Below are 13459 nucleotides of genomic sequence, written 5' to 3'. Positions count from 1 at the left end.
CAGCATTGGGCTCACTAAAGGATTGCTTTTACTGTATGTATCTCACTGTTTCTAAAAACCCAACAGAGCTGCAATTGTATGCCAAAGCACTTTTGTTCTAGATGTGAAGTAGAAATCTTTAACAGAAAAAAAACAGAGCTGGATATAAAATACTAATAAATGTTAAGCAGGAAATAAATGTAATATTGTAATAATGTAGATGATCCCTTTGGCATGTCATACAAAGAAACCGTGCCCCAAAAAAACCTGCTGGGGTACTTTCCCCCAACACCCCTTCCTGCAGCACCTGGTTTGCTTTGGAGGTCACATAACCAGGTCCAGCCTTGCTTAACAACGGAGAGCTGACAAGATCAGGCTCCAATTCATTCATTATTTATTTAGGCAAATCTCCCATCTAAGCTATTTATTTCTGCTTTGATACTATTATTTTGTTATTTTGTAATGATAAAACAATTGCTCTGCCTTGCACTTTAATAACTACAGCATCCCTTACTGTTGGAAGCACAGTTCTGCATGTTACTTTTGAGAGATCCTGACATGGCTCTGGTGTATGCTTGTTTGGTACAGGAGTTTTCATTTTCTTTCAAATCTATTTCTGTAAGGCTTCAGCAAAATTTTCAAACATCTAGTTTTTCAAAAATGAGTAAAAAAAAAAAAAAAAAGAGTGAAATATATTTTTGGCAATGTGATGAGATGAAAGCAAGCCTGGCACACTCCTTCTCTGGACCCTTTGTGTACTGTGTATGATGAATTCCAAAGCAACTAGAGCAAGGATAAAAGAAGAACAAGCTGAGCCTGTCTCGTTATTAGTTAGAGAAAAATCTGCTTAAACTTTAGGTAGGACCCGAGATCGGGCTAGGTTTTTGTTTTGTTTTTATTCTTTTATTATTATAAATAATAAACACACGCTGCAATGTTTTCTCCCATCCTGGTTGTCAAGTGTTTATTTGAAGAAGGAAAACCCTTGACAACAAGGCGGTCCGTATGGCGGTGGTGTTACTACCTGCTGCTGTTTAGATCAATCAAATAATCAATCTTTATTTAGAAAATGTTGTAGCATGTGTTTATTATTTATAAAAATTAAGAGAATAAAAACAAAACACTACTTTTTCAGGGGCATAATGTGATTTGTTAAGCCTGCGCTCGTGTTTAAGACCCTTCCAGTAAAGCCCCAATGAATCTTTTTAATAAAGATTTTTAATTTAGTAAATTATTCTGAATTTATAAAATGGCTTGGATAAATTAAGTGCTGTGATTGGCTAAACAAAATCACATGACTGTGCGGTAATAATTGTCTTACCGCACGGCTTTGACATCATAGACCAACTTACTTACCTGATCTATTAGTATTACTACGCTTCAATAGTAACAGTTATGTAAACAGTGTTTTTGTAGGTAAAAATGTCAACTTACAACTGAAACAGCATTTAAATCACTCAACAATCTGTTTTTTTACTAATACTGTGGTATTTATTTAATCAGAGAACAGAACAAACAAAACTCTGAGGCAAGCAGTAGCAGTAACACTATTCAAAAGCCGTCTGAGAAATCACCACGCAAGTCTCACTCAATATACTGTATATGCAGCAGCTACATCTACTTGTTAAACTAAATAGTGCCTTATAAAACTGACTAGCGAGTATGCAATGTTTAAACTCGACACAACAGATACATCTCACCACTCCCCTTCAGAAACATATTTAAAACAGAATTAAAATCTCTCCTACTCTCTGCTGACAAAACCGTTGGGCTTTTAAACAAGGCTGGGTTCAGAATAGAATGCTATTGTGCTTGCCTTGGACGGGAAGGACTGGGGCCCTACACAAACTGACACAGGAGCCGTTTAGTCCACATATCATCTAATGCTGGTTTATAATCTAGGGAAATGATGCCGGTTACCGGCATAGGTGTGAAAACAGCCTCGTAAATTATTCGTCAGCTTCTCTTGAAGACTGCTAAACTTGAATAATTTCTTACAAACCCCCCCCCCCCCCCCAAAAAAAAAAAAAAAAAAAAAAAACAGGAGTGCCAGTGCAGTGTTTGGCTGTTCCAGGAATCTTGCCTCAGAAGTGAGAAATCAATCTGCTTTCAATTCACAAATGCCATTTCGCCTCGAAAAATGTTACTATAAATGGCAGTGTTCGATGTAATGTTTATGGCAAATAAAAAAAGTACAAAATACAGTAAGTTACAGTCAAACAGTCTTCAGGGACTATTTTTTCTCAGTGGAAGGATACATAATATATTTCTTATTTTTTTCCTTAAAAAAGCCAGTTTGTGTAATTATTTTCATTTTTTGAGTGGGTTATTTCTTACATCCTGGATTAGTATTTGCATTTAAAGTGATTATTGTGAATTTGCTGTACATGTGATTCAATATGAAATAGAAGTTAACATGACCCCTATAGGAATGAACTGGAATGCTTTAAACCAGCATCATTGTTACTGTGTCACTCAATCAAGATTGGCATTACATTGCACTTTACAAGGACCTTTTTTTAAGGACCTTTTTATTTTTTTAATTATTTTTAAGGTGAAGATTATTACATTTTGAACTATGAGGAAACTTCAGCTCTTCTGGCAATAGAGCAAAACTGCAGTACAATTTAATATAAAATAATAATAAACCAGCAAAAATGCACTGAATGAATATTTACTCTCAAATGCAAGGCAAGCTGTTGAATTATATGTATTTCAGTTTTAATTTAATCGATGTATTAGTTTTAATGTAATGTTTCATTTTAGTACATTTGTCATTGACAGTACAGTAAGCAAAGGAGTAAATAAATGAAAGATAAGACCTTCAGAGTCCAGGACACATATCATTTTCAGTGCACATCAGTGCACACAGAATTGCTTGTGTTTCATTGATTCACATACTCAGAGTTAGATTGGGGATAAACAATATCAGATTTTAAAATTAACCTTTGACAACTGTAGAGACTGCAAAGACAACTGACCACACATTGTTTAAAAAATAAAAAAAAAACACTGCTTTTCATCAGCAGAGGGGATACATTTCTTCAAGTGACTGCATATGTACCAAGCCAGGGTGACTCATTTTCTTTTCTTTTAGATGAAAAACTTTCCCCTTTGAATCAGTTGGCCACAGAGATTATAAATCCTTTTGAAGATGTTAGGGTCGAGTCTTCTCTTATCTTCCTCCATTGCACTGCTTTGCCAAAGAGACATATAAGTGGTGTGGATAAAATTAGGGCTTTAAAGGTAGTAATCGCTCTCTATTTATTTATTTATTTTTTAGATATCCTTTTAAACCCTAAGCATTCAGTTTCCTTCAGGTTTATAATGAAGTTACCCATCTACTAAGCTGCCTACACCGATGCATTTCTTTACAGTGCATTTATTGATGGCTATGGAGCTCTTTTTTTTGGTTCCGATTCATTTTTAAAATAGAACTTTGCTCATTTAAAATGAGATGTGTTTGCGTCACCATAATGTCATATTGTAAATAGCTATAAACATCAATAGGTTTCATTCATATCTCTGACTATGTTACATTTTTATTGAGATTATGTTTGCTGAGCTGTAACATTTCTTTAGAAGTTTCATTTAAGCTCATGAAAGTCAAAGTCATCTGGTAACATTTTAGTGCGGCACCATTAAGAAAAATAAAACAATTAGCTTTGTTCATTTACCAGTAGCTCCTACCCACGTTTAGTCCCTGTTGAGTGATGCTGAATATGCTTGTAAGAAACAAGAAAGTATTGCATTCAGTTTAGCCACTAAATGGCACCCATGTAATCTACTGTGTCCGAAGATTTTGAATTGGTATGCATTGCAGGCACCCACGTGTTCCACAGCACTGCATCCTGGGACTATTGTATGAGCGAGTTGGCAAGGAAATGATTATTTTACCTCAGATAACCTTGTCTTTGAAGCCTATGGATCTGGGACTGACATAAAAAAGAGATATGAATTTGTTATTCTGTGAAGAGCTGAAGGCTAATACAAGGCTGTTCTTCACTGGCCCTGCACCAATGAAGTGTTCCGTTTTCCGCGCTCTCTCTCTCTCTCCCTCACGCTTGTTTGCTCCATCCACAAGGCAGCCCAGGCTGAGCAGCCACACTTGGGGGGAGACACCTGTCATGATTGTCCTGATGTATTGAGTTCCTTTGTGAACTAATAGGCAGTGTCTGAGACAGATCTGATGAAGGAAGAACGTGGCTTTCATAATCCTGGAAGTGTTACCTCACCACATGTTGTTCCAAAGCCTGCAAGCTGCACTTTAATCATTCTGCTTATGGAATAACTTGGATTGGACCTTGATAACAGTGTTGATTATGTTCTTTAAAGCCTTGCCTCAGCCACGTCAGGATAAATGGGGAAATAACTGCTGGGTACCCTGTCCAATAATAATAATAATAATAATAATAATAATAATAATAATAATAATAATAAATAATAATAATAATAATAAACTGTATTTGTTGAGCGCCTTTCATACCAAGAGGTTCAAGTTGCTTCACACAGACTTACAAAAAGCAGTAACTATAAAAAATATTGTAAAAAGAATAAGAAAATAAAAGACAATGTAATATTAAAATATATATTTGCAATTCTCTAGAATGCAACAAGCAGCAGAAACGGATCCTGTACATGCTTGTTATGGAGGGATACTGCACATAAAGCTCTACAGCTGCACAATATATTTGAGCCAAACTCGAGGGAAAGGTCAACGTCTGACCTTGATAGGAAGCGAGGAAAGGGTAACTGTTTTCTTGGTGAGCATTATGGAGAACACACACAGTCATCTTCCCAGAGGTTGAGAAGCATATTAATAGACATTTACGCATTCAAATATATTGATCTGCCAGCTGTGTGGATCAGCGTAAGCCTCTACTTAGGCATATTGTGTGTGTTTTTATTAGAGCAAGGATGAACAAATTCACTGTCTTGCCAGTGCATTAAAAACGCACCTGGAACTTTACATGCAGGCGACTGAGCAGCAAGTCCTTGGTAAGGGTGGCCTTATTTCCTGTTTCAAATGATTCCATATATCCAAATAAACATTGCGAGGACACCAATGTCATTGAAAAGATCACTGTTCTGCACTCTCTCTTTGCACAGTAATTTTACAGCTTCTTATGATTTTTCCATGTTCGTACTCGGCATTTATTGTGCTTCACAATGTGATTCACCATGTTTTCATGGACTTTCCCTCTAGTTTTCCTAGGCTTCAGGACACTGCTATGCCTGTGATAAACTGGACTGTATATTGTTTATTGTTTTATAACTGTTGTGACTGGTATTTGTTTTCACTTGGGCCATTAATCAACGGTGGGATTGCTCCTGTTGTGATCAACCTACCACAATTCTGAACTGTTTTGTGACCAATGACATGTAAATAAAATCATGCTTGTATAAGAGAGACATTTTTTAACAATAACTAATACACAAGACGTATACACACCATACCATAGACTACTGGCCCATCAAGCAAAAGAAAAGTTTCTAAGTGAACCTTTAACAGGATGTAAAACACATACAGTACTTTGTAATACAGTACTTTGTGGGACACAAGTTGAAAACTGGTTCAAAGGAACTGATACAAGAAAGGAATGTACATATGATTTTTTTTTTTTTTTTTAAATCACACTATTTATATTTATTTGTCTGTAGAGCTGCTTTGTGTACTCACACTGCTGTTTCATCTTACCCTTAAACACAGAAACTTCTGAGTTCCTCCATAATGTAAAATGTAAGCAGACTGCTAGGACTGCACATCAGAACACTGGCAAGCAGCCTGACACCAGTAGAAAACTGCACTGTTGATTTCCAAAAATGTAAAGACAATAACAAAAATCAATATGAATGACATTAAATGCAAGAAAGACTGCTGTGCAGAAACGGAAATGATAACCGCTCAGCGGACCTATTTAAGATTCATTGAAAGAAGTGACATTTTTAGAGAGAAAACCAATTCAAGGTATTATCTGTCCATGTGAGCTTGCTGGAGCACTCTGTATGCTCCATGTGAAAGGTATAATCGAACGAGACAATGCCTTGAGCACTTTCCTGCCCAGTTGCAATTCCGGTGACTTCTCCTCATTACTTTACTCTGTGCATAGCCTCACAGGCAGTTCAAGGATGCCCATGGCATGTAACATTATAAACAGACTCAGGGAGACAGTCTGATTATTCTGCTTCACCCAGACTGCTTGTGGAATAACTTTGTGTGATGCAAATGGATGAGTCATACTGTTGAAAAAAAGCCGCTTCACGATTCTAAAGTTGTTCAGCGCAAATCTACACTACTGTAGGATAACAACACTGATAAACTGATTGGCTGAGATTATCTATGAATTTTCTAATTCAGCTTTGGCGACCAAGGTCCAGGGCATTTCCTGGGTACTGGTGACTGGTTGAAGTCTGAGCCAAGGCCATTATTGCAGTAGTAAGCCATCTTAAGACAACACAGATTTAAAAAAAAAAAAAAAAAAAACCTGTGTTCAGAGAATGAAATACCAATGTCGTAACCATTGAGGTAGCTTGTTTTGGTTCCCAACATTCTGTTCTGTCATGATTATAATTTCTGATACTATGTCTACTGAATAGGTGGAATACAAACATAAACATCACTCCATTATCTCTTCACATCTGACATGAAGCCAATCCTCCATTTAAACTCCACTTCGAAAGTGTCTTTTGGTTAATTGAATGCAGTCTTGTCTTCCTATATACAGCAGATGGTGTCTTCCTTCTAAAAATCTGTTTATTCTTGAATAGCAAGTCAATGCATAAAGGTCAAGTTGTTCAACGCCTCTGATTTCAGGCTAGATTATTCCTAGTATCTCAACTTTCAACCACATATCTTCCCATTGAAATCTATATGATACACCCCCACTAAAATCCCCAGTGAATCCTGTATTCCAAGTACACGTAGTGGAATGTATATTCCGAGTAAAATGGTCTAATTATACTGTGAAAGATCTTTGGATTGTCTCCAAGCAGAAAAGTAAACTGTAGGACAGTGGTTTTAATACCAAAAAGTACCCTTGAGGAGTTTTGAGGCACACTTAGAACTGCTCAAATCAAACAACAGCACAGATGGTAATCCAAGTGCTTACTGCACCTGTTTTTCAACAAAATTCAGTAATCCACACCATAATCAGGGGTAAGTGAACACAAAAAAGTGGATATCCCCTGTATTCTTTCAGTGTTTGTAGGGTAAACACATGATATTTATTTGTTTTATTTTGGTGGTGTTTTATCTGTTTATACTAAAACCGAGAAACCATATAATGTATATATAAATATAGATACCATCTAAAAAATGTATTAATGATCAGACCATGCAATGTTGAGGATATAGACAGCTTCTTTGGAAGCCTGCCTGGAACCTTGCATTCGTCTTTTGAAAAGAGTATTGGCTGAAGCACAAGATTTGTTATTAGTGTCAGTCCTTATTCCGAGCAGATTTTGTGACTTAAAATTTAGTTCTTCTGTTTAAATTGGCACCTGGCAGTGAAAGATGTTTGAACAGATAAGAATTATTCACTTTTACAGTATTAAATTTGTTTGTTAGCAGCCATACAAAATCTGTTTGTTTGAGGTTGTTTTTTTCCATCGGTCTGCGCATTGCAGCCCTGCCATTATTTATTATGGTACGAAGGCTTGATGGGCTTCTGATATACAAATATATAAATTGCTCCTCCACGTTCCTGTCCTTGTACACCTGCCAGTGTTGACTAATAGCTTTTAATCTGGGAATGAAATACTTGCTAAACACCCCCTGAATGCTAACAGATAATTGATAAGTCTTGAAACTTTTTAAAATAAATGCCCTGGTACGTCTGTGTTTTGTCAATATCTATGTATTAGTTCCATGGCAGTTATGAAGCACTTCCTGTTTGTCGTAATTGTTTACCTTTGTGTTTGTACTTTTTTTCTAATCTTATTAGCTTTAGGAAAAAATGTGAACTCTTTATAATTGTTTTACTCACACATGCCAAGGTAATAGCCTAGTATAAAGTATGTGCAGGGAAATCTCTTTTCCACCAATGCCCCTGCCACATCTTATATTTAATGCTACATCTTTATTCCATATGGTAATTGTGTTCAAAAATAATGAGGAACCAAGAAATGAATTGCCACTTTAGCTAAATCCTTGATGAAGATTAAATTGACAACCAATGTTTACCAAACATTTTTAGTCGCTGCTTAGTAACATCCCAGCAAACCACAGGGTTGATACATTAACTATTTCAATTTGATTTCAGTTCAGAGTTTGCTCTAAGAGTGATCTCCCTTTAATCCAGCTTCAGTCGAAATGTTTGTCAATACATTTACTAAGTTTATTTTAGTATTTCTAAAAGTCAAGAAGTCAACACATATATCTTAAGGGATTGCTACATACAGTAGTCGTTTATTTCATACAGTGCAGTATTTTCATTTTGTGGTACTTTGCTACTCATTTTGCAAACAAATAAAGACAATACAACCCTCTAAACCAGCGGTACTCAACTCTGGCCCTCGAGATCTATTCCAGTCCTGGTTTTTACTCCAAGCAGGTTCGAATGCAATTACTTGAAGCTGCTAAGAGGCAATTAACTAAACTAAAAGACCTTGTTGGAAGGAACAAAGACCAGGACTGGACTAGATCTCGAGGGCCAGAGTTGAGTACCGTTGCTCTGAACAATACCACGATGAACAGGTGTGGCAAACAGAAAATAGTGCAAGCATTTCGATTTCAGTCAGCAAGGTTGTCCATGTCGGAGATGGGAAGGGCACTTGGTCCTTGTGTAAAAGAGAGGAGAGGTGCACAGCATGCTGCTGGACCAATAGCAGACTATGACAGGGAGCAGCTGCTCCAAATGCTTTTTCAAGTCAGCATCACCGCAAGGCAGGGTTGTTTCAGGGGGATGGGTAATAGATGGAGAAAACAGACCATAAATAATGGATCTGAGAAGATACAGCTAAAAAAAAAAAAAAAAGGTTCTAGTTGAAAACCACAAAGTAGTCAGGATTATATTTCCTTTCCACTCACTAATGTGTAACAGTTTGGATGTTGGCCATATTAATTAAGGTGCTTGGACGTGTCGTCACAGTATTTGATTTGAATAAATGTGCACCTATTTTAAACTAGAGGAGCAAGCTGATATGTGATATTGTTTAAAAAGGTGCCAGTGCATTGCTAGAAACATTAAAAAAACACACACACACACACACACACACACACACACACACAAAACAGAAGAGATAAAGAAATATTATGAATGTGTTCCTAATTCCGTGGTGAAGGAATGTAATTAAATTTGGCCACAAATTGGACAGATGGGGTTCCTGTCATTTCCTGTCAGCTATATGATAACAAAAATATATTATTTTTAGGAAATACAACAATACATCATAATGGTGTCTAGAATTTTCCTTTTCAAGTGTATGGGCAGACAATATGTTGTGCATTTCCATAATTACAAGTTTTGTAATACTTCTAAAAACACACAGAGACACAGCATCAGGATTGTGTGCAACCATATTTAATGCTGCATTCAAAGAAATAAGCAGCTATGTGCATGTGCAGTGCATAATTAAACTGGACTTCTATTGTGAACAATAGGGTAAAAAAACAAATGCTGCAGTATGATAAAACATTCATCTCGTTAGGCACAGTTTTGAGATTAAAAAGCCGTTTAGATGGTATTGTAACTAAACAGACAAGAAAACTTCTCATTTATTTTCTTGCATGAACATGCAGATCAATGTTTATATTGCTTTCTGCCATATAATAAAACTACATTAGTATTTATACTGAGATAAAGAACAATGTGTTTAATATTATTTCTGTTGATTTCAACCTCAGCTTATTGTCATACAATTGAAATGTCAAGCTTCTGATTAAATCACTTTGACTACTGTCACACATTGGTTAATACAACAGTGTTCCACATCACGCATTCAGCGACAGTTTTAACCATACTTTCGTTTCGAGAAGTTGTACTTATATAAACAGAATACTCTCTGTACGTTCATGGGATGTTGTTTTTATTTCACTCATAAACAGCCGTCCTCACTTGTGGGATAATTGCAGAACTCCATGTAAGAGTATCGTCTGTAAACTCTCTAATAGGTGGAGTTTTATATTGCAAATGAAACATATTGGTTGAATCAGCCATTCCTTTACAGCATGTGAGCTGATGAATTCAATGTAGATTATTTTTCCTCATTTTTGGAGTCACTTTTGAAGTTTTTTCCAATTATTATTATTATTATTATTATTATTATTATTATTATTATTATTATTTTTTCAGCTAAAGAAAAATAAATAAATCTGGTCTTGATTCTTGTTTACATTCATGTACGTGCTGCTTGGGCCATGAAATAGGTCTGTCAGAAGCTCAATGTAGTTTGCAAGTAGAAGTATCATATTAAGTATCATCATGCTCATGTCAGTGTTTATTATACAGTTGGCCATCAGCAGATAGGGGGTCCTGCTCACCAAGCTCATTAACGCTAGACTGACGTTGGTTTCTTTAACGTCACTCGAGTTTAATGAATAGCAACCTTTAATGACCCGATAATCAAAACAGACTTCAAAAACAGTCTTTAAATAACTCACATAGCTTCAACTTTTTTAAACAGTGATTACTTTTATTGGTCAGCATGCTAAATTGTACAGTCATATGATACCGATAATTCTTTTCTGTGATTGAACATTGACTTTATAATATTGGACACACACCCAACTGGATTTTTATTCGATATTGAGATGAAACTAAACAAGACCGCTCTAAGAATATGCTGAGTGCAAGCACAGTCATTATGGGTCAGTTCTATGTCCAGGGTCCGATTTTACAGTGTGAACTAAATGAACAACCCCTCTTCAAGTGTTACAGTTTACCTTTATATTGGAATGTGATTTTTACTGAGCACGTTGTAGTTGCACTGCTTAGAGAATGTTGAGTTTCTGTCTTATTTTAATTCCCTGCATGCATTTTTAACTGCTTATTTTGTTGTTGCAGTTTCACAAAAGCAAGCTTAAAAAAAATAAAATCTAAAAAAAAACAGTATCTTAACTATATACCGTTATCTGTACTGCTGAGAAAGACAAAGCTCTTTAATTTCCAGCTTCAGTGTACTGTGACAGAAAAGGTAGTTTTGCAAAAATAAGTGCTGTTATCAGACAAACTGAATCCCTACACTTAAGTGTAGACAAATAGAGATAAAAAGCCTGTACCAATAATTTCTCATTTAAAAACAGTAACTTTGGTTACTGATACACATTTTTCATCTGAAACAAAAAATAAAATGCAATGGCGCACTATAGAATTGAAGAAGGCTCTCTGTGACCTGTAACGCCCTTGAGGGATTGTTTGTTGTGAGTAAACTGAAGGCAGATGAAATTATAGTAATGGATTTTGTCATGCCTCTTTGAGCTGTACTGCTGTATGTAATGAACTGAAGAGTTCTTAACTTGTCAGATGCCAGCTTAACACATGGTATTGTAACTCAATGTTACAAGCCTTTTCTGGATATCAAAACCAACTGAAGTACTTATAAAAGTTTAGCATGGTAAAAGTAATACAACGCATTGTATAGAGCATTGAAATCATGGTAAGGCATAGGCAAACATAGTAAAACTCAGTGTAAAGCATATTTGAAACCATGGAAAACTGGTAAATTCCTATTATAGTTATATTTTAAAACTGCAATATTACACAATATATAAGGGTGAAGATGCACAGAAAGTAGAAGCCCAGGTGAAGATATCTTGCTATAACTGTACATAGAGTTACAGATGCAGGGGTATCTCGTTATATAATGTTTGAAGGAATTTTCTGTGGCACTTTGGCACTTGTTTGGAGTCGTTTTTAGAGTAATTTAGTGCAGTTTATATTTACTCATCTGCAGTGCAGCTGTGTACTGTATGTACTACTACGTTTACTAAAGCAGCAGTAAAACTGTTAAATCATCTTCTGGATCTGTTAGTAATAAGGTTCTTATCTTTATTTTTTCAGGCTCTGAAACACACAGGGTCTTTCCAGAACAATATCAAGTGTGAAGTTATTGCATTTTGTCTGAACGGGTGCTGTTGAATAAAAGGTTAGTATTTTTTTTTTTTCCAATGTAATGATATCCCATGTAAGTACTGTACCTGTACTGCACTACATTTTATTTTATAAAGCTTTGTAACTTGATCACTTACGCCTCTTCATACTATGTTTAATTATTAAACAAATATGATTACTGTCTTAGGAGATACTGGACGAGGAATGACCTGTTCCATATATATATATATATATATATATATATATATATATATATATATATATATATATATATATATATATATATATATATACACACACACAGTACTGTGCAAAAGTTTTAGGCAGGTGTGAAAAAATATTTCAAATTTTGACTCATCAGTCCAGAGCACCTGCTGCCATTTTTCTGCACCCCAGTTCCTGTGTTTTCGTGCATAGTTAAGTCACTTGGCCTTGTTTCCACGTCGGAGGTATGGCTTTTTGGCCGCAAGTCTTCCATGAAGGCCACGTCTAACCAGATTTCTCCGGACAGTAGATGGGTGTACCAGCTTCCCACTGTTTTCTGCCAATTTTGAGCTGATGGCATTGCTGGACATCTTCGGATGGCGAAGGGAAGTAAGCATGATGTGTCTTTCATCTGCTGCAGTAAGTTTCCTTGGCCGACCACTGCGTCTACGATCCTCAACGTTGCCCATTTCTTTGTGCTTCTTCAAAAGAGCTTGGACAGCACATCTGGAAACCCCCCTCTGCCTTGAAATTTCTGCCTGGGAGAGACCTTGCTGATGCAGTATAACTACCTTGTGTCTTGTTGCTGTGCTCAGTCTTGCCATGGTGTACGCCTTTTGACAGTAAACTGTCTTCAGCAACCTCACCTTGTTTGGCTGTTCCTCACCCAGTTTTATTCCTCCTACACAGCTGTTTCTGTTTCAGTTAATGACTGTGTTTCAACCTACATATTGAATTGATGATCATTAGCACATGTTTGGTACAATTGTTTAATCATACACCTGACTATACGCCTACAAAATCCCTGACTTTGTGCAAGTGTACCTAGAAGAATTGACGCTGTTTCGAAGGCAAAGGGTGGTCACACCAAATATGGATTTGATTTAGATTTTTCTTCTGTTCACTCACTTTGCATTTTGTTAATTTATAAATATAATGTATTAACATGTCTGTTTTTGAAAGCATTCTTACTTTACAGCATTTTTTCACACCTGCCTAAAACTTTTGCACAGTACTGTATATACTAATGTATAAATAGCTGTTAAATCTGGCCCAGGCAAAAAGGCAGAATACAGCTGTTTGGATTCATGGCAAGTCATGGCACAACCCTGGGTTAAAAATTAATAATTAATAATTTGAAACAGTCAAGAATCAAGAACAGTGGAAAGCTCATATTTCCTGTAGCCACCCCCCAACAGAAACATTAAGTGGTCAGCCGGTGGGGG

The 13459-nt window shown here is 36.2% G+C and overlaps 1 protein-coding gene across 3 annotated transcripts in view; it reads left to right on the top strand.

The window, feature by feature from the left end:
* LOC121320038 (synaptotagmin-1-like) overlaps positions 1-13459 on the top strand; it is a 188876-nt gene that overhangs the window by 87332 nt on the left and 88085 nt on the right. For all 3 annotated transcript variants that reach the window (XM_041258164.1, XM_041258163.1, XM_041258165.1), the window contains one exon: positions 11979-12063. The gene's annotated coding sequence lies outside the window, so the exon portion shown is untranslated. The remainder of the gene's footprint in view (positions 1-11978; positions 12064-13459) is intronic.

The sequence above is a fragment of the Polyodon spathula genome, chromosome 8, assembly GCF_017654505.1.
Source record: "Polyodon spathula isolate WHYD16114869_AA chromosome 8, ASM1765450v1, whole genome shotgun sequence".
Taxonomy (NCBI): Eukaryota; Metazoa; Chordata; class Actinopteri; order Acipenseriformes; family Polyodontidae; genus Polyodon; species Polyodon spathula.
Note: the sequence above shows the minus strand (reverse complement) of the source record. Positions and strands in the feature narration are given on the sequence as shown.